The sequence below is a fragment of the Delphinapterus leucas genome, chromosome 15 (genome assembly GCF_059928025.1).
Source record: "Delphinapterus leucas isolate spDelLeu-1000000601 "Yukka" chromosome 15, BTC_Dleu_Yukka2, whole genome shotgun sequence".
Lineage (NCBI taxonomy): Eukaryota > Metazoa > Chordata > Mammalia > Artiodactyla > Monodontidae > Delphinapterus > Delphinapterus leucas.
The window spans coordinates 63910503-63931956 of NC_143143.1; the positions used below are offsets into that span (position 1 = coordinate 63910503).

The window sequence follows — 21454 nt, forward strand, 5'->3', positions numbered from 1 at the left end:
TTCCACTTTGTAAAATTTGAGGATCCCAAAGCTTTTGTTTATGTGAGTTTTATCTATTAATATTTACCATATTAGAAATAAAGAATGAGAAAATATTTAAATATTTCTTTATTCATTTTAAAATAACAATATTATGCCTATTACAACTTAACAAAAATACCATATTTTTATGAAAACTATATTGTTAAGACAAAAATGTAAACGACCTAAATCAGCCAAGAAAACCATATTTCTCAGGTTTTTAAAAACCAATATCTCTTTCAATATGCTGAAAATCTTTCTTAAACTACACATAATCTCTTTTTAATTTCCCCTATCTTGAGAAACCCTACAGCAGAAGAACAAACTTCACCAGGGATGCATTCACACTCAGCATAGGCTGTGGAGATGGTCTTAAGGAAGCATTTTCATCACATATATAAACAGGGAAACATCAACGTGATGATTTTACATTCTACACACTTGACTATCTTGTAAAACTTGGAATGTGCATTTTAGGATCAATTTAGAAGGCAGAATTTGTAAATATACTTAGTTTACCAGTAAGAAGATTTCTCTTCCAGTAATATATATTTGGGTTGTATAGTTTAATGAGAAGACCAAGTTTATCAGTGCCATTCAATGCAAATATTGCAGTTTCATTCATAATTGCAAAATCTTGGTAGCAACCCAAATGTCCAAAAAAAGTAATGAAAAGATTGGAATTATTTTACATTTATGTGAATCTCTTTAATGTCTGGCCTAATAAAAGACAACTGGATTCTCATATCTGCTTTTGCATTTAGTCTGTCAGGATATCACGTGTCATATAGCATCAAGAAAATTCCACTTGTGAGAGAATCGGAGTTAAAAAGGCAAATAATGTCTTAATATTATTTTGAAAATAGTTTTGACCTCATGTACCAACTGAAAGGTTCTCAGGGACCCCGAAGCGTCCTTGGATCACACTTTGAAAATCCATGTTCTACAGTGAGAAAGGGGATCTATATATGAAAAAGAAAAATGACAAAATAGGCAGCATATTTCAAGTGACAAAGAAAAGGGATTTCAGATTTTCAAGGGAGCTGTAATAACACTGGTAAAGGGAAAGGTAGAGATAAGGAAGGAGGAAAATGTTCTGGAAAATAAGTAGGATTAGACCTTGGCCTTAAAGGAATCATAGGGCTAATAAGTGGAGCTCTTAGAAGAGGGACTTCCAAAGGAGTAATTGAATAAAAGTACCAGCAGAAATAGCAGCCATATGCAGGAGGCAGTAAGGAAGCCAATCAGTTGAAAAGGAGGATTTTCATGTATCAGTGGGTGAGCATTCTAGCTCTTTTAAGCAAAAGGGAGAATGTTTTCATGCAGAAAAATTAGATCAAGAAGAGCTATCAAGAAGAGCAGGATCCCACCTCTCAACCAGTCACCACAGCCTGACAGGAAATCTGTTAGAAAGGGTGCTGTGTAGATGGAACTAAAAACCACTACCATATGGTTGGAGGAGCAATAGATGATAGTGATGGAAAAAAGTTAGGGTCAGCCTATAAAAGGCCTTGAATATCATACCAAAGAGTTTGGACTTTATCCTATGAGCAACAGGGAGCCACTGAAAATTTTGACCAGAGAAAGAATATGATCCTTGAACTTATATAACCCTTGTCACTTTCTTCAGGTCAGACCACGTCTTCTTCATCCCTGTGTCTTTCAGTGCATCACAAATGTAGCCTTGCTAACAGCAGGCTGTCAATAACAGTTGAATTGTTGAATGATCAGATTCATATAAATAGACTTTGGGGACGTGGTACACAGGACAAAGATAAGAGGCTATTGTGGTATTTATTATATTATTATTCACTTATTCAATAAATATTTGTTGAATATGAAATATGTACCAAACACTCTGCTGGGAATTTGCAGTTCAGAAATAAAGTTATCGTTTCTGCTCTTGAGGAGTTTATAGTGTAGTGGAAAGGAGGCAGTCAACAAATCAAACACTATCTTCTATTTGATAAATGCCCTGAGGGAACACAGAAGCAGACTGCCTAATACAGTCCTAGAAGGTTGTGGAAGATTCCCTGTTGTGAAAAAAACCCTCTCTCGTATATGCACAAATGCTTTACCTGGCCAAAACATTGCTAGCAATTTTAGAAATGAGAGAAATAAAGAACTGTGTCATTTCAGTTGTGAGGGATAGAAGGAAGAAGCATGATTTAACTCAGAGCTTAATACGAATAAAACAGTGAGTCCCGAAAAGAAGTAAACTGCTCGTCCATCCCACTGAAACTACTGAGGGCAATTATAATCACACTTTTATTCACGTTCACAAAATGAAAGAACAAAAGAACAAGTGAGTACTAACTGTGTGCAAGGCAGTGTGCTAAACACTCTACATGTATTATTTCCTCTAACTCTTATTGCAGCATTGAGATCATTACTATTATTATTGCTCCCTACGAACTTTACTCACAGTCCCAAGACCAGTCCAGAAGCCCAGGCAAGACTGAAGCCCAGATCTGATGACTGTGTCATGCTGCAGTCTTTATGATCAGAAAAGATTTTGATTCTCCATAAGTGAAAGAAAGAAAAACAGCCTCAGCAAAGGGATGGGAGGGTAGGAAGAAAATGAACAGAAGTGAAATCCATCGACTCCACAGTTTTTGCCTACAGCATGCCTTGGTTTTTGATCACATGGGGGAATAATATCAAACAATAATCAAAAGAGTGTTAATCATTGAGTTACAAGAGGACAGTTAGAAATAGGAGGGAAAACTTAGGGTATGAAATTGTAAGTCTGTTATAATGGACTTTTAAACATTTTAATAATTAAAGTATCTCTCATCTGTAGAGCTGTGGTTACTATAGAAGCATTATGCTTTGGGGGACAGGATCCATTTTCTCAGGACCTACTATAAGTCATTTGAAGAAAGGCCCATCAAGATAAAATAAGTTTAGTTCTTTCAAGGACAATAATGAGCCCAATTTTAGGTATGAAGGGTACATTCAGTTTCAACACAAAGACTTCCTGAAGGGAGACTATTTTCTCCATAAGTAGAAGCTTCTAAAGACTTTAAAGACTCCTGTGTCATCTGGCGAGATAGTTCCAGCCAGTTTGAAAGCAGCACTTATGGAGTTTTTAGTAGTCTGGGGGCCTGGGATCTAGTACTGTTTCCGTGGAACATTGGGTGAGTGATTCCGCCATTCAAGTATTAGTTTATTCATCTGAAAAATGAAATAATTCTCTCTCTCTCCCATACTAAGTATGTATAAGGACAAACAGAAGAAAAGAACACTAGTAAAAGTAGAAAGCAAAATAAGAGGTTATTTTCATTTCAAATAAATTATTTAAAACATTTGTTTAAACCTATTGAACTTCTAATAAGTATTAGCTCATTCATTCACTTACCTATATTTCCAAAATAGTCCAAAGCCACCATCATCTATTTCCTGGACCCTGGAATAGACTCCCAACAGGTCTGTCTGCTTGTATCCTTACACCTCACCCAATCCATTCTCCAGCAGCCAAACTTGTCTTTTCAAAACATAAAAGAGCATTTCCACAATGACCATAATGGAGTAATAGTATTCAATTAGCCCTTCCACAATTAAAAAAAAATTCTGAAACTGGACAAAATGTATGAAATAAATGTCTTCAGATGTTGGACATATATAGCACAGGACTGTGATCCTCAGGAGAAGGGAAACAAACAAGGTGAACCACATGATTGTTCTTGCCTTTTTCTTGGAAGTAATTTTCAGCTACAGCACAGGGAAGGGGACCAAACAGAGTTCAATTATTTCAACAAGCTGAGGAAACAGAGATTGGAATTCAAAGTTATAAGGCAGCTGGGTTTTGTGAGACAGTGTACCATAGAAAAGAGATCTGTTCATAGAAGGAACACTAGAAGTCTATACAGGGATCCCCTTGGATCTTTGCTACTTTTACTACTAGTGCTAAACTACTTAGCTGCACACTAATTGGATGAGATTCCATGAGACTGAATAAAGAATAACTACTAAGGAAATAACAATTACCAGAGATCACACTGGGCTGGGAAATGTTCAAGCTCCCATAAGCCAGAGTGAAGAGACATTGCCAAACATTCAGTAGAGACTCCAGAAAGATCCTGGAGACTGGGCATTCAGTAGAGACTCCAGAAAGATCCTGCCTTAGGAATTACAATAGCCTAGTAATAGCAAAAAAGTTGTTTTAGAGTCTCTTTAACAAAACTTGAAAACATGCCTCAAAAGTATCAAGGTGATCCTAAGTAAATTAACAACTGCTTAAAAAAGAAGAGAAAAAGAAAAAAGAAACTACTTGCTTGAACAAAACTCAACACTATTAAAGAAGACAACAAAATCCACTCAACAACATAGCCTCATAGTCTTCATAATATCCAGTGTACAATAAAAAATTACTAGATAGGCAAAGAAGCAGGAGAATGTAACCCATAACTAGGAGAAAACAAATCAATAGAAACAGACCCAAAAATGACAAGATGATGAAAACAGTAGACAAGGGTTTTAAACAAGCTTTTATAAATATGTTCAAGGACATAAGGAAGATGTGAATATAATAAAGGAGACAGAAATTCAAGAACTGAAAAATAAGTATCTGAGGATTTCCACTTTCTGGAAGATGGAGTAGATGTACTTTTTTCTATTCCTCTCACTAAGTACAACTAAAAACACTGGGTATTATATATAAAACAAACATAAGAAGACTCTGAAAGATGGAGAGAAAAAAGCAAACTGACTGGGGACCTTGGGACCTGGGGACCTGAGGAAAGACACAGTGATGAATTCCCTTGGTTTTATTTTTACCTCACATATCCCAAACAATGCCTATGAATGGGGGGGGGGTGCCACGGGGGAATGATGTAAAGGGAGGTAAAGTTATTATAGTTCACCAGAACTGGTAAAAGAAGACACCATAGATTGTGATGTTATGTATACATAATAAAATACCTAGAGTGACCACTAAAAGCTTACCCTCCAAGATAAGGAATAAGGCAAGGATGTTCTCTCTCACCACTCCTATTCAACATAGTGCTAGAAGTTCTAGTCAGTGCAATAAGGCAAGAAAAGGAAATAAAAGACATACAGATCAGAAAGGAAGAAATAAAACTGTCCTTATTTGCATATGATGTAATTGTCTATGTATAAAATCCCAAGGAAGCCACAAAAAATCTCATGAAACTATTAAATGAATTCAGCACCATTACAAGATACAAAACATAAATCGATTGTATTTCCATATACTGACTTTAGACATATGGACACCAAAATCAAAACTACAGTACCATTTATAAATTCTCAAACAACAGCAACAAAAAGGAACTAGTTAGATGTAAATCTCTAACAAACCATGTGCAGGTCTTGTATGCTGAAAACTACAAAACTGTTAAAAGAAATCAAAATCTAAAAAAAAAAAAATAGAATGTATGGGTAGAGAGAGGATCATAATATCTGGAAGGTACTTTCAAATGGTTAAAAAAAGAAAGAGAGTGAGAGCAAATAATAAAGCAAATGGAGCAAAATATTAACAATTGAATCTGGATAAAGGGAATACAGATGTTTCTTAGACTATTCTTTTGACTTTTGTGAAAGTTTGAAATTGTATTAAATAAAACCATTTAAATATCATATTAAAAATAAATGTATGGAGAGACGTACTATATTCAAGGATTAGAAAACAGCCTAGTAAAGAGGTCAATTCTCCTCAAATTAATATAGAGTATAATTCAATTCCTATCAAAATATCATAAGTTTTGATATTGACAGACAAGATTATTCTAAAATTTATATAGAAAGGCAAAGGAACTAGAATAGCTAAAACAATTTTGAAAAAAGAATAAAGTAGGAGAATCAGTCTACCTAATTTCTACACTTACTATATAGCTAAAGTAGTCAAGACTGTGATAATCAAATTTCTGAAAATCTGAGGATACATTATATACAGGGAAATAATAAGAATTACTGACTTTTCATCACAAACAATACAAGCCATAAAACAATGGAATGACATTTTTAAAGTGCAGAAAGAAAAAAATGTTAACTCGGAATTCTATATCCAATAAAAATATTCTTCAAAATTACGGTGAAATAAAGACATTTAAAGACAAAAGCTGAGAGAACTTGTTGCTAATAGACCCATACTATAAAAATTTTTTAAAGGAACTTCTTTGGGCAGAAGAACTTTGTTCTATAATATGAATGAACAGCATCAAAAATGATAACCATGTGGGTAATGGTTTTCCCTATCTTAATTTCTTAAAAAATAATTGACTACTTAAAGAAAAAATAATAACAGTGTTTTGTGGGATTTATAACATATTTAGAAGTAAAAGTATGACAAAACTACCAAAAGGCAGGAGGAAGGAAGCAGATACTTTCTATTGTAAGGTTCTTAAGTTACACATAAAATGGTAAAAAAGAAAAAAAATTGAAAGTCTAGAAATAAACCCATACATCTATGGTCAAAATCAGTTGATTTTTGGTGAGAGTGCCAAAACCATTCAACAAATGGTACTGGGACAACTGGATATCCACATGTAAAAGAAAGAAATTGGGCCCATAATTCACACCATATATAAAAATTTACTCAAAGGCCCAAAGGTAAGAGCTAAAACTATAAAACTCTTGGAATGATACAGGTGAAAATCTGTATGACCTTGCATTAGATAATAGTTTCTTAGATATGACACCCAAAGCACAAGCAATCAAAGAAAAAATAGGTAAATTAGACTTCATCAAAAATAAAAAAATTTTATGCTTCAGAGGACACATAAAGTAAAATGACAACAGAATGGGAGAAGAATTTTCCAAATTATATATCTGGTAAGGATCTAGTATCCAGAATATACAAAGAACAATTCAACAGTAAAAAGGAAAATATCTCAATTTTAAAATGGGTGAAGGATTTGAATAGACATTCCGCCAAAGAAGATATATAAATGGGCAATAAGCACATGAAAAGATGCTCAACATCATTCATCATTAGGGAAATACAAATCAAAATTACAACGAAATACAAATTCACACCCACAAAAATGGTTACAATTTTTTAAAAGGACAGCTGTTAGTAAGGATGTGGAGAAATTGGAACCCTCATACATTGCTGGTGGGAATGTAAAATTATGCAGCTACTGTACAAAATAGTTTGGCAGTTCCTCAAAAAGTTAAGCATAGAATTACGATATGACTCAGTAATTCCACTCATAGGTATACATCCAAGAAAACTGAAAACGTCTACACGAAAACACTTACATGAATGTTCATAGCAGTATTATTCATAATAGCTTAAAAATGGAGACAACTATCCATCAACTGATGAACTGATAAACAAAATGTGGTATATTTCATACTATTTAGCCATGAAAAAGAATGTGAAGTGCTGATACATGCTACAACATGGATGAACCTTGAAAGCATTATGTTAGGTGGAAGAATCCAGACACAAGAGACCACAGGTTTTAAGATTCCATTTATATGAAGTGTCCAGAATTGTTCAACCCATAGAGACAGAAAGTAAATTAGTGGTTGCCAGGGATGGAATGAGGAGGAAATGGGGGCTAACTGCTAATAGGTAGTGTACTTCTTTTGGGGTGATGGAAATGTTCCGGAATTAGATAGTGATGATAGTTGTACAACACAGTGGATATACTAAAAACTACTGAAGTGTACACTTAAAAATAGTGAAATTTATGTTATATGAATTATATGTCAATCAAAAATGAAAAACAAATCACAAGTGTTATACTTTAATCATATCAATAATTACATAAAATATAAATGGTCTGAGATAGCTGAAGATAGTGATGGCCACTTGGCTACCTGTCTCACACTATATCTTCCAAAAACAATACAAAAACAAAAAATAAATAAATCTATGCCTTCAGGATAAATTAAAGACAGAGAATTCTGAAATTTCAAAATAACTGTAAGAGGAGAAAAATCTCCAAATTCCAGCATGTAATTTCTCTTGCTCCCTCCACACTCCTGCCCTACTGTCAGGCTTCATGGTGAGCAGACACATGGAGAAAAACTGGGGAAGAGAGAAGAGATGGCTTAATGATGGGGCCAAAGTCTGGTCTACAACCACTCACTAAGTCTGGATATTTCCAAGAAATATCCAGATAGATTGGAATAGGGGAGGAAATTAAAAGTATAGGTAATTTAAAGAGGAAGTCTTCAAAGTACATAGTTTTGGGAGTGGGGGGAAGGCAAAGAGTAAGTCAAGGATGACTGCATCAAAGATGGACTTTTTTTTTTTTTTTTTTTTTTGCGGTGCGCAGGCCTCTCACTGTTGTGGCCTCTCCCGTTGCGGGGCACAGACTCCGGACGCGCAGGCTCAGCGGCCACGGCTCACGGGCCCAGCCGCTCCGCGGCATGTGGGATCTTCCTGGACCGGGGCACGAACCCATGTCCCCCGGATCGGCAGGTGGACTCTCAACCACCATGCCACCAGGGAAGCCCAAGGATTGACTTTTTAATACATGGTATTGGGACAGCTGGATAGGCATTTGGAAAAACATGAAATTAGATCCATACCTAATGTCATACATAAGAATAAACTCCAAGTGGATTAGAGACCTAAATGTAAAGAATGAAATCATGTACTAGCAGAAAACGTGGTAAGTTCCTCTTTAACCTCAAAATAGCAAAAAGTTTCCTATGACAAAAGCCAGAGCAATAAACAAAAAGATTGATAAATTTTACTACATAAATTTTTAAAGTTTTGCATGGCCAGAAAAAAATATTCCATAAAGTCATGAAACTTATATACAGGGTAAAAATATTTGCAACATATACCACAAAGGACTAATATCCCTAGTATATAAAGAATTATTAAAAACTGAGCGGCAGGGACTTCCCTGGTGGTCCAGTGGGTAAGACTCCACGCTTCCAATGCAGGGGGCCTGGGTTCATGCCACAACTCAGAGTCTGCATGCTGCAACTAAGAGTCTGTGTGCCGCAACTAAGAAGACTGCAAGCCGCAACAAAGATCCTGCATGCCGCAACTGAGACCCGGCGCAGCCAAAAATAATAAATAAGTGGCAAAGGAAAAAAACCTGAAAATAAGAAAAAGAAAAATGGGAAACAACCTAAACAGACTTTACACACACACACACAAAAGACATAAAAATGGCCTTCAGACATATGAAAAAATGCTAGTAGGTCTAAATTATTTCAGAATAGAAAAGATTTTAAATATATGAATTTTGTGGTAGGCAGGATTCAAAGATGGCCCCCATGACCTTTTTCCCTTAGGGATTTTGAAGATGCAATTAAGATCACTAATCAATGACCTTAAAATGTTGATATTATCCAGGTGAGCCTAACGTAATCACGGGAGCTCTTTAAAAGAACAGAATTTTGGGGACTTCCCTGGTGGTCCAGTGGTAAAGAATCTGCCTTCCAATGCAGGGAATGCCCGCTTGATCCCTGGTCAGGGAACTAAGATCCCACATGCTGCGGGGCAACTAAGCCAGCGTGCTGCAACTACTGAGCTCACGCGCCTCAACTAGAGAGCCTGCATGCCACAAACTACAGAGCCCACACCCTCTGGAGCCTGCACACCACAACTAGAGAGAGAAAACCCGCCACAACTAGAGAGAAGCCCGCGCACCACAATGGAAGATCCCATGTACCACAACAAAGACCTGCAGCCAAAAATAATAAATTAATTAATTAATTTTAAAAAGGACATCTTTAAAAGAACAGAATTTTCTCCCTCTGGTGACAGAAGGAATCAGTGACATTTAAAATTTGAGGGGGCTTCTGCAGCTGGACTTGAAGGATTCTGTTGCTTACTACAGTGTGAGAGGTCCACAAGAGACGTAATACATGTGATCTCCAGGAGGTGAGAGGTGCCACCAGCTAAGAGCCAGCAAGGAAGTGGGAAACTCACTCCTATATTTGTAAGAAACTAAATTCTGCTAATAACCTGAATGAGCTTGGAAGCATGCTTCCTTCAACAAGCCTCCAGATGAGAATGCAAGCAGCCAAAACCTTAATTTCAACCCTGTGAACCCTTTACAGTGAATCCAGTTATGCTATGCCAGACTTCTAATGTAAGAACTGTGAGCTGCTAAATTTGTGGTAATTTATTATATAGCAGTAGAAAACTAATACAAATGGACTAAACATTCCAATGTCAGATTGGATGAAAAAGCAAAACCAAACTATATGTTGTTTACAAGGGATACACATATATAAGAACACAGAGTAAAAAAGAGGCACAATACTAACAGTAACCACAAAAAAAGCTGAAGTGGCTATATTAATATCTGATAAAGTAGACTTCAGGATTAAGGAGCATTACCAGAGGTGAAGAACATTTCTTAATGATAAAATGGTCTATTCCTCAAAAAGACATATAGTTCTAAATATGTATTCATATAAGAAAGTTTCCAAATATATAAAATAAAAACTGGTGAATGGAAGGAAAAAGTAAACAAATATACAATTATAGTTGGAGTTCTCAACACCCTTCTCTTAGTTGATAAAACAAGTAGTCATAAAATAAGTGAGGAAAACATGAATAACACAATGTAAACCAACTGGACCCAACTGCCATTTATTGAACTCTCCATCCAAGACTGAAGAATACACATTCTTTTCAAGTACATCTGGAATATTCATTAATATAGACCATATGTTAAGCAATAACTAAGTACTAATACTTTTTTTTTTTTTTGCAGTACACGGGCCTCTCACTGCTGTGGCCTCTCCTGTTGCGAAGCACAGGCTCCGGACGCACAGGCTCAGTGGCCATGGCTCACGGGCCCAGCCACCCCGCTGCATGTGGGATCTTCCTGGACCGGGACACGAACCCGTGTCCCCTGCATCAGCAGGCAGACTCTTAACCACTGCGCCACCAGGGAAGCCCAGTACTAATACATTTTAAAAGTTCAAAATAATAACAGAATAGGCTGTCTTATCTATTATATAGTCACAACAGAATTATAGTAAAAATCAATAATGAGGGCTTCCCTGGTGGTGCAGTGGTTGAGAGTCCGCCTGCCGATGCAGGGGACACGGGTTCGTGCCCCGGTCCCGGAAGATCCCCCATACCGCGGAGCGGCTGGGCCCGTGAGCCATGGCCGCTGAGCCTGCGTATCCGGAGCCTGTGCTCTGCAACGGGAGAGGCCACAACAGTGAGAGGCCCGTGAACCACAAAAAAAAAAAAAAAAAAGGATAATAAGAGGGACTTCCCTGGTGGCACAGTGGTTAAGAATCTGCCTGCCAATGCAGGGGACACAGGTTCGTTCCCTGGTCCAGGAAGATCCCACATACCGCAGAGCAACTAGGCCCATGCACCACAACTACTGAGCCTGTGCTCTAGAGCCCGTGAGCCACAACTAGTGAAGCCCATGCGTCTAGAGCCCATGCTCCGCAACAAGAGAAACCACCACAATGAGAAGCCCGCACACAGCAATGAAGAGTAGCCCCCACTTGCCACAGCTAGAGAAAGTCTGTGAGTAGCAATGAAGACCCAACACAGCCAAAATAAAAATAAAAATTAAAAAAGAGATAATAAGGGAAGACTGTGAACAACTATGCACATACATTCAACAACTTAGATGAAACGGACTAATTCCTTGAAAATCACAAAAGTCACTCAAGATGAAATAGATAACCTCAATATTTCTATAACTATTAAAGACATTGCATTCATAGTCAAAAGCCAGAAAGGAATCTCCTGTCCCAGATGTTTCAGCTTACATACTGTACTATTCCATTTTTATCACATTTTCAAAAAGACAAAAAACTATAGTGATAGAGAAAAAAAGAGTGGTTGCCAGGGGTTAGTTAGTGATGAGGGCAGGGTGGGGAGTAGGACTACAAAGGAACAGCATGAGGGAACTTTCTGGGGTTATGGAACTGTTCTGTATTCTGTTCGTGAATCTATACGTGTGTTAAAATGAACTGTACACACAAAAAAAGTCAATTTTACTGTATGTTCACTTAAAAAGTTTTTTTTGTATAACCAGGACTCCTTGGGCAAATGGTTGATTCCAGACCTGGGGCACAGGAGGTACAAGACGAGCCTGGAACATCTTGTTATGCTATAAAGTAAGGAATTACTCAAAATAAGAATGGGCACATGTCTTGAGGGCAAAAGAGCCAGCTTGAAGGAGTTCATAATGACAATATCTTGAAATTTTAGCACCAAAATAATTAAGGACAGTAATAACTTATACACAATTAAAAATAGAAATCTATGAATCCCAACTTATAGCAAATAGATACATACATACATTTATACATACATACATACTGTTGCTTACAATAGAATGTCTAGTGCTTACTGCTAAATACAAAGGCAATACTGAGGTTGTGAAGTCATATTTTGCAGCCATCATAACAAAGATCAGCTCAGGCAAGAATATCAATGAATATTAAATCTAGGAGCAAATTTTTATGAGGTGCAGGATATTTGCATGATCTTAAAGTGTGTCCCCATAGATGGTTTATTGGTTATCAGGGAAAAAGTAGTAACTCTACAGTAGAGAAATCAAACAACTTGACCAGGTGATCACAACATAACAAATAAGGGGTAGATGGATATTGTATGCCTTAATGGATATTAAACTCTGAGGAGAACAGAGCTTTTATGTAGTATTCTGATCAGAAATGCATAACCTGAATCTAATTATAAGGAAACATCAGACAAACGAAAACTGTTTCTGTTTTTTTGGAATGTTCTATTTTTTAAAATGTCAATGTCATAAAAGACAAAGAAAGGCTGTGAAAATGTTCAAGATTAAAGGAGACTAAAGAGACTTGACAACAAAATGCAGTGCCTGACTTTAGACTGGATCTTGTGTGAGAGGTGGGGGAAATTCCATAATTGACGTTATTGGGTCAATTAACAAAATTAGAGTATGGGGACTTCCCTGGTGGCACAGTGGTTAAGAATCCACCTGCCAATGCAGGGGACACGGGTTCGATCCCTGGTCCTGGAAGATCCCACATGCTGCAGAGCAACTAAGCCCGTGTGCCACAACTACTGAGCCTGCGCTCTAGAGCCTCCAAGCCAAAACTACTGAGCCTGCATGCCGTAACTACTGAAGTCTGCGTGCCTAGAGCCCCTGCTCCACCACAAGAGATGCCCCTGCAATGAGAAGCCTGTGCACTGCAGCGAAGAGTAGCCCCCGCTCGCGGCAACTTGAGAAAGCCCATGCGCAGCAACAAAGACCCAACGCAGCCAAAAATAAATAAAAAGAAAATTGGAGTATGGACAATTGACTAAAGTTTCATATCAATGCTAAATTTGCTGAAGTTGATCAACATCGGGTGGTTAAGTCATAGGATATCCTTATTCTTAGGAAATATACTCTGAAGTATTTGGAGGTAAAGGACCATGATGCTTCCAACTTATTCTCAGACTGTTCAGAAAAAAACTGTGCTTATGTGTGTGTGTGTGAGTGTGTAGAGAGACACAGTGAAAATGATAAAGCAAATGGATAAAAATGTTAAAGCAAATGGATAAAAATGTTAACAGGTAAACATAGGTAAAGGAAATATAGGCAATTTCTGAACTATTTTTATTTTTCCCAATTTTTTCATAAATTTAAAATTATTCCTCCCTCAAATTTTTAAAATTTTGTTCTTCGAAAGACACTGATAAGAAAATGAATAGGCAAACCTTAGCCTAGGAAATATTCACAATACACATACAGGACAAAGGATTTGTATATAAATAACTCCTACTCAATAATAAAAAGACAAACAAGCCCAATTGAAAAAGGGATAAAAACTGAGACAGGCACTTCATAAAGGAAAATGTACAGGTGGACAATTAACATATGAAAAAATCCTTAACAGCATTATGCATCAAGAAAACACAAATTAGGGACTTCCCTGGTGTCACAGTGGTTAAGACTCCATGCTCCCAATGCAGGGGGCCCGGGTTCAATTCCTGGTCAGGGAACTAGATCCCACATTCATGCCACAACAAAAGAGCTCTCGAGCACAACTAAGGAGCCCACCTTCTGCAACCAAGACCCGGTGCAAGCAAAATAAATAAATTGAAAAAAAAAAAAAAAGAATCCACTCTAATGGGAAACATTTCATTAAAAAAAACACACACAGGATATACAGACTGCCAACAAACACATGAAAGAATGCTCAACATCATTAATCATTAGAGAAATGCAAATCAAAACTACAGTGAGATTGATATCTCACACCAGTCAGAATGGCCATCATCAAAAAATCTAGAAACAATAAATGCTGGAGAGGGTGTGGAGAAAAGGGAACACTCTTGCACTGCTGGTGGGGATGCGAATTGGTACAGCCACTATGGAGAACAGTATGGAGGTTCCTTAAAAAACTACAAATAGAACTACCATATGACCCAGCAATCGCACTACTGGGCATATACCCTGAGAAAACCATAATTCAAAAAGAGTCATGTACCAAAATGTTCATTGCAGCTCTATTTACAATAGCCCAGAGATGGAAACAACCTAAGTGCCCATCATTGGATGAATGGATAAAGAAGATGTGGCACATATATACAATGGAATATTACTCAGCCATAAAAAGAAACGAAATTGAGCTATTTGTAATGAGGTGGATAGACCTAGAGTCTGTCATACAGAGTGAAGTAAGTCAGAAAGAGAAAGACAAATACCGTATGCTAACACATATATATGGAATTTAAGGAAAAAAATGTCATGAAGAACCTAGGGGTAAGACAGGAATAAAGGCACAGACCTACTAGAGAATGGACTTGAGGATATGGGGATGGGGAAGGGTGAGCTGTGACAAAGCAAGAGAGAGGCATGGACATAAATACACTACCAAACATAAGGTAGATAGCTAGTGGGAAGCAGCCGCATAGCACAGGGAGATCACCTCGGTGCTTTGTGACTGCCTGGAGGGGTGGGATAGGGAGGGTGGGAAGGAGGGAGCTGCAAGAGATATGGGAACATATGTATATGTATAACTGATTCACTTTGTTATAAAGCAGAAACTAACACACCATTGTAAAGCAATTATACCCCAATAAAGATGTTAAACACACACACACACAGATTAAACCACAATGTGATACCATTTTACACCCACTAGAATAACAACAACAACAAAAGAAAAACTGTCACTGCCAAATGTTGGTGAGGATGAATGTGCAGCAAGCAGAACTCTCACACATTGCTGATGGGAGTGTAAAAATGATTTAACCACTTTGGTAACGTCTGTCAGTTTCTCATTAAATTAAACACACACCTAACCCTACACACCTGCAATTCTAGTTATTTACCCAAGAGAAATGAAGCCATATGTATATAAAAAGACTTGTACAAGGATATTCATAGCAGCTTTATTTATAGTGGACAAGTCAAATGTTCATCAGCAGGTGAATGGAGAAACAAACTGTGGTATATCCATTAAATGGAATTCTACTCAGAATTAAAAAGGAAGAAGTTTCTGATACAAACTGTGGATGAACCTCAAAAACATTATGCCAAATGACAGAAGCCAGACACAGAAGAGTACATATTGTATGATTCCAATTATATAAAGTTCTAGAATAGGTGAAGCTAATCTGTGTGAAAGAAATCTAACAGTTATTATGAAGGAGGGTGGGGAATGATTGGGGAGGTGCTTGAGGAATCATTCTAGGCTGATAGAAATGTTCTGTATCTGATAAGGTGTGAGTTATACTGGCATATGCAGTTTTCAAAACCACACTTTACACATGCAGATTGCATGTGTATATTGTGTATTGTATGATTATTGTATATTTCATTGTATGTTAATCATATCTCCACTTTTTTAAAAAGGAAAAAAATAGATTATGTCACTACCCTGTTTAAAACTTTTTGCTTCCTGTTGCTAAGATCCAAACTCTTTACTGTGGCTGACAAGGCCCTAGTCTCTACCTGTCTTTGCAGCCTCATCTCCCATTCTCTCCTGCTTGTTCACTATGCTCTAGCCAGGTTGGTCTCCCTCCTGCTCTTCAAACATGTCAAGCCCTTCCTGCCTCAAGATCTTAGTACTTGCAGTTTCCTCTGTTTAGAACACTCTTTTCCCAGCTCTTTGCATAACTGGTTCATTCTCATTCTTCAAGTCTTATCTCAACATCACCCCCTTAGAGAACCCTTTCCTGACCACCCTGTCTAATGTAAGCCCCTTCCAGTTACTCTTTGGTATTATCCTAATCATTTTCTTTTTAGCACTCTCATTTTTTGCTATGATTTTGTTTTTCATTTTTCAGTTGTTCATTCTTTGTTCTTCATCTGCCTCCACTTCCACTGTTTTCATTGTTCAATACTGTATTCCCATTGCCTAGCAAGGAGTCTGGCACATAGCAGGTACTTAATAAATATTTGTTGAATGAATGAGTAAATTGTCCTCTAAGGGTAGAAAAAATGAGAAGATAATTCTTCAGTAAATACAGAAAACAAAATTGAGGAACATGTGTTTCCATCCAATTTGCCTAAAGAAGTATTCAAGAATTTCTTGGAATAATCTGGTACATCCACTGGGAAAAATTATTAAGGGAAAAAAACATGGTTTAAAACTGTTAAAGTTTTTTGTTGGTGGTGGTTTTTTTGGGGGGTTTTTGCGGTATGCGGGCCTCTCACTGTTGTGGCCTCTCCGGTTGCGGAGCACAGGCTCCGGACGCGCAGGCTCAGCAGCCATGGCTCACGGGCCTAGCCGCTCTGCGGCATGTGGGATCTTCGCGGGACGGGGCACAAACCCGTGTCCCCTGCATCAGCAGGCGGACTCTCAACCACTGCGCCACCAGGGAAGCCCTAAACTGTTAAAGTTTAATTAATTTTATAATACACTGATAAATTAAATTCAGATAAATTTTTTTTCTTTTTTTTTTTACATCTTTATTGGAGTATAATTGCTTTACAATGGTGTGTTAGTTTCTGCTTTATAACAAAGTGAATCAGTTATACATATACATATTTTCCCATATCTCTTCCCTCTTGCGTCTTCCTCCCTCCCACCCTCCCTATCCCACCCCTCTAGGTGGTCACAAAGCACCGAGCCGATATCCCTCTGCTACACACCTGTGGCTGCTTCCCATTAGCTATCTATTTTACGTTTGGTAGTGTATATATGTCCATGCCACTCTCTCGCTTTGTCACAGCTTACCCTTCCCCCTCCCCATATACTCAAGTCCATTCTCTAGTAGGTCTGTGTCTTTATTCCTGTCTTACCCCTAGGTTCTTCATGACATTTTTTTTTCTTAAATTCCATATATATGTGTTAGCATACGGTATTTGTCTTTCTCTTTCTGACTTACTTCACTCTGTATGACAAACTCTAGGTCTATCCACCTCATTACAAATAGCTCAACTTCATTTCTTTTTATGGCTGAGTAATATTCCACTGTATATATGTGCCACATCTTCTTTATCCATTCATCCAATGATGGACACTTAGGTTGTTTCCATCTCTGGGCTATTGTAAATAGAGCTGCAATGAACATTTTGGTACATGACTTTTTTTGAATTATGGTTTTCTCAGGGTATATGCCCAGTAGTGCGATTGCTGGGTCATATGGTAGTTCTATTTGTAGTTTTTTAAGGAACCTCCATACTGTTCTCCATAGTGGCTGTACCAATTCACATCCCCACCAGCAGTGCAAGAGTGTTCCCTTTTCTCCACACCCTCTCCAGCATTTATTGTTTCTAGATTTTTTGATGATGGCCATTCTGACTGGTGTGAGATGATATCTCATTGTAGTTTTGATTTGCATTTCTCTAATGATTAGTGATGTTGAGCATTCTATCATGTGTTTGTTGGCAGTCTGTATATCTTCTTTGGAGAAATGTCTATTTAGGTCTTCTGCCCATTTTTGGATTGGGTTGTTTGTTTTTTTGTTATTGAGCTGCATGAGCCGCTTATAAATTTTGGAGATCAATCCTTTGTCAGTTGCTTCATTTGCAAATATTTTCTCCCATTCTGAGAGTTGTCTTTTGGTCTTGTTTATGGTTTCCTTTGCTGTGCAAAAGCTTTGAAGTTTCATTAGGTCCCATTTGTTTATTTTTGTTTTTATTTCCATTACTCTAGGAGGTGGGTCAAAAAGGATCTTGCTGTGATTTATGTCATAGAGTGTTCTGCCTATGTTTTCCTCTAAGAGTTTGATTGTTTCTGGCCTTACATTTAGGTCTTTAATCCACTTTGAGCTTACTTTTGTGTATGGTGTTAAGGAGTGATCTAGTCTCATACTTTTACATGTAGCTGTCCAGTTTTCCCAGCACCACTTATTGAAGAGGCTGTCCTTTCTCCACTGTACATTCCTGCCTCCTTTATCAAAGATAAGGTGACCATATGTGCGTGGGTTTATCTCTGGGCTTTCTATCCTGCTCCATTGATCTATATTTCTGTTTTTGTGCCAGTACCATACTGTCTTGATTACTGTAGCTTTGTAGTATAGTCTGAAGTCAGGGAGCCTGATTCCTCCAGCTCTGTTTTTCATTCTCAAGATTGCTTTGGCTATTCGGGGTCTTTTGTGTTTTCATACAAATTGTGAAATTTTTTGTTCTAGTTCTGTGAAAAATGCTAGTGGTAGTTTGATAGGGATTGCATTGAATCTGTAGATTGCTTTGGGTAGTAGAGTCATTTTCACAATGTTGATTCTTCCAATCCAAGAACGTGGTATATCTCTCCATCTATTTGTATCATCTTTAATTTCTTTCATCAGTGTCTTATAATTTTCTGCATAGAGGTCTTTTGTCTCCTTAGGTAGGTTTATTCCTAGATATTTTATTCTTTTTGTTGCAGTGGTAAATGGGAGTATTTTCTTGATTTCACTTTCAGATTTTTCATCATTAGTGTATAGGAATGCCAGAGATTTCTGTGCATTAATTTTGTATCCTGCTACTTTACCGAATTCATTGATTAGCTCTAGTAGTTTTCTGGTAGCATCTTTAGGATTCTCTATGTATAGTATCATGTCATCTGCAAACAGTGACAGCTTTACTTCTTCTTTTCTGATTTGGATTCCTTTTATTTCCTTTTCTTCTCTGATTGCTGTGGCTAAAACTTCCAAAACTATGTTGAATAATAGTGGTGAGAGTGGGCAACCTTGTCTTGTTCCTGATCTTAGTGAAAATGCTTTCAGTTTTTCACCATTGAGGACGATGTTGGCTGTGGGTTTGTCATATATGGCCTTTATTATGTTGAGGAAAGTTCCCTCTGTGCCTACTTTCTGGAGGGTTTTTATCATAAATGGGCGTTGAATTTTGTTGAAAGCTTTCTCTGCATCTATTGAGATTATCATATTGTTTTTCTCCTTCAATTTGTTAATGTGGTGTATCACGTTGATTGCTTTGCATATATTGAAGAATCGTTGCATTCCTGGAATAAACCCCACTTGTTGATGGTGTATGATCCTTTTAATGTGCTGTTGGATTCTGTTTGTTAGTATTTTGTTGAGGATTTTTGCCTCTATGTTCATCAGTGATATTGGCCTGTAGCTTTCTTTCTTTGTGACATACTTGTCTGGTTTTGGTATCAAGGTGATGGTGGCCTCGTAGAATGAGTTTGGGAGTGTTCCTCCCTCTGCTATATTTTGGAAGAGTTTGAGAAGGATAGGTGTTAGCTCTTCTCTAAATGTTTGATAGAATTTGCCTGTGAAGCCATCTGGTCCTGGGCTTTTGTTTGTTGTCAGATTTTTAATCACAGTTTCAATTTCAGTGCTTGTGATTGGTCTGTTCATATTTTCTATTTCTTCCTGGTTCAGTCTTGGAAGGTTATACCTTTCTAAGAATTTGTCCATTTCTTCCAGGTTGTCCATTTTATTGGCATAGAGTTGCTTGTAGTAATCTCTCATGATCTTTTGTATTTCTGCAGTGTCAGTTGTTACTTCTTTTTCATTTCTAATTCTATTGATTTGAGTCTTCTCCCTTTTTTTCTTGTTGAGTCTGGCTAATGGTTTATCAATTTTGTTTATCTTCTCAAAGAACCAGCTTTTAGTTTTATTGATCTTTGCTTTCGTTTCCTTCATTTCTTTTTCATTTATTTCTGATCTGATTTTTATGATTTCTTTCCTTCTGCTAACTTTGGGGTTTCTTTGTTCTTTCTCTAATCGCTTTAGGTGCAAGTTTACGTTGTTTATTCGAGATGTTTCCTGTTTCTTAAGGTAGGATTGTATTGCTATAAACTTCCCTCTTAGAACTGCTTTTGCTGCATCCCATAGGTTTTGGGTCATCGTGTCTCCATTGCCATTTGTTTCTAGGTAGTTTTTGATTTCCTCTTTGATTTCTTCAGTGATCACTTCGTTATTAAGTAGTGTGTTGTTTAGCCTCCATGTGTTTGTATTTTTTACAGCTCTTTTCCTGTAATTGATATCTAGTCTCATAGCATTGTGGTCGGAAAAGATACTTGATACAATTTCAATTTTCTTAAATTTACCAAGGCTTGATTTGTGACCCACAATATGATCTATCCTGGAGAATGTTCCTTTAGCACTTGAGAAAAATGTGTATTCTGTTGTTTTTGGGTGGAATGTCCTATAAATATCAATTAAGTCCATCTTGTTTAATGTATCATTTAAAGCTTGTGTTTCCTTATTTATTTTCATTTTGGATGATCTGTCCTTTGGTGAAAGTGGGGTGTTAAAGTCCCTTACTATGAATGTGTTACTGTCGATTTCTCCTTTTATGGCTGTTAGTGTTTGCCTTATGTATTGAGATGCTCCTATGTTGGGTGCATAAATATTTACAATTGTTATATCTTCTTCTTGGATCGATCCCTTGGTCATTATATAGTGTCCTTCTTTGTCTCTTCTAATAGTCTTTATTTTAAAGTCTATTTTGTCTGATATGAGAATTGCTACTCCAGCTTTATTTTGGTTTCCATTTGCATGGAATATCTTTTTCCATCCCCTACTTTCAGTCTGTATGTGTCTCTAGGTCTGAAGTGGGTCTCTTGTAGACAGCATATATATGGGTCTTGTTTTTGTATCCATTTAGCCAATCTGTGTCTCTTGGTGGGAGCATTTAGTCCATTTACATTTAAGGTAGTTATCGATATGTATGTTCCTATTCCCATTATTTAAATTGTTTTGGGTTTGCTATTGTAGGTCTTTTCCTTCTCTTGTGTTTCTTGCCTAGAGAAGTTCCTTTACCAGTTGTTGTAAAGCTGGTTTGGTGGTGCTGAACTCTCTCAGCTTTTGCTTGTCTGTAAAGGTTTTAATTTCTCCATCAAATCTGAATGAGATCCTTGCTGGGTAGAGTAATCTTGGTTGCAGGTTTTTCTCCTTCATCACTTTAAATATGTCCTTCCAGTCCCTTCTGGGTTGAAGAGTTTCTGCTGAAAGATCAGCTGTTAACCTTATGAGGATTCCTTTGTGTTATTTGTTGTTTTTCCCTTGCTGCTTTTAATATGTTTTCTTTGTATTTAATTTTTGACAGTTTGATTAATATGTGTCTTGGCGTATTTCTTCTTGGATTTATCCTGTATGGGACTCTCTGTGCTTCCTGGACTTGATTAACTA

At 37.2% G+C, this 21454-nt stretch overlaps 1 protein-coding gene across 2 annotated transcripts in view; it reads left to right on the plus strand.

The window, feature by feature from the left end:
* ASIP (agouti signaling protein) overlaps positions 1-21454 on the plus strand; it is a 194310-nt gene that overhangs the window by 60831 nt on the left and 112025 nt on the right. For both annotated transcript variants that reach the window (XM_022592651.2, XM_089896731.1), the window contains exon 4: positions 11976-12057. The gene's annotated coding sequence lies outside the window, so the exon portion shown is untranslated. The remainder of the gene's footprint in view (positions 1-11975; positions 12058-21454) is intronic.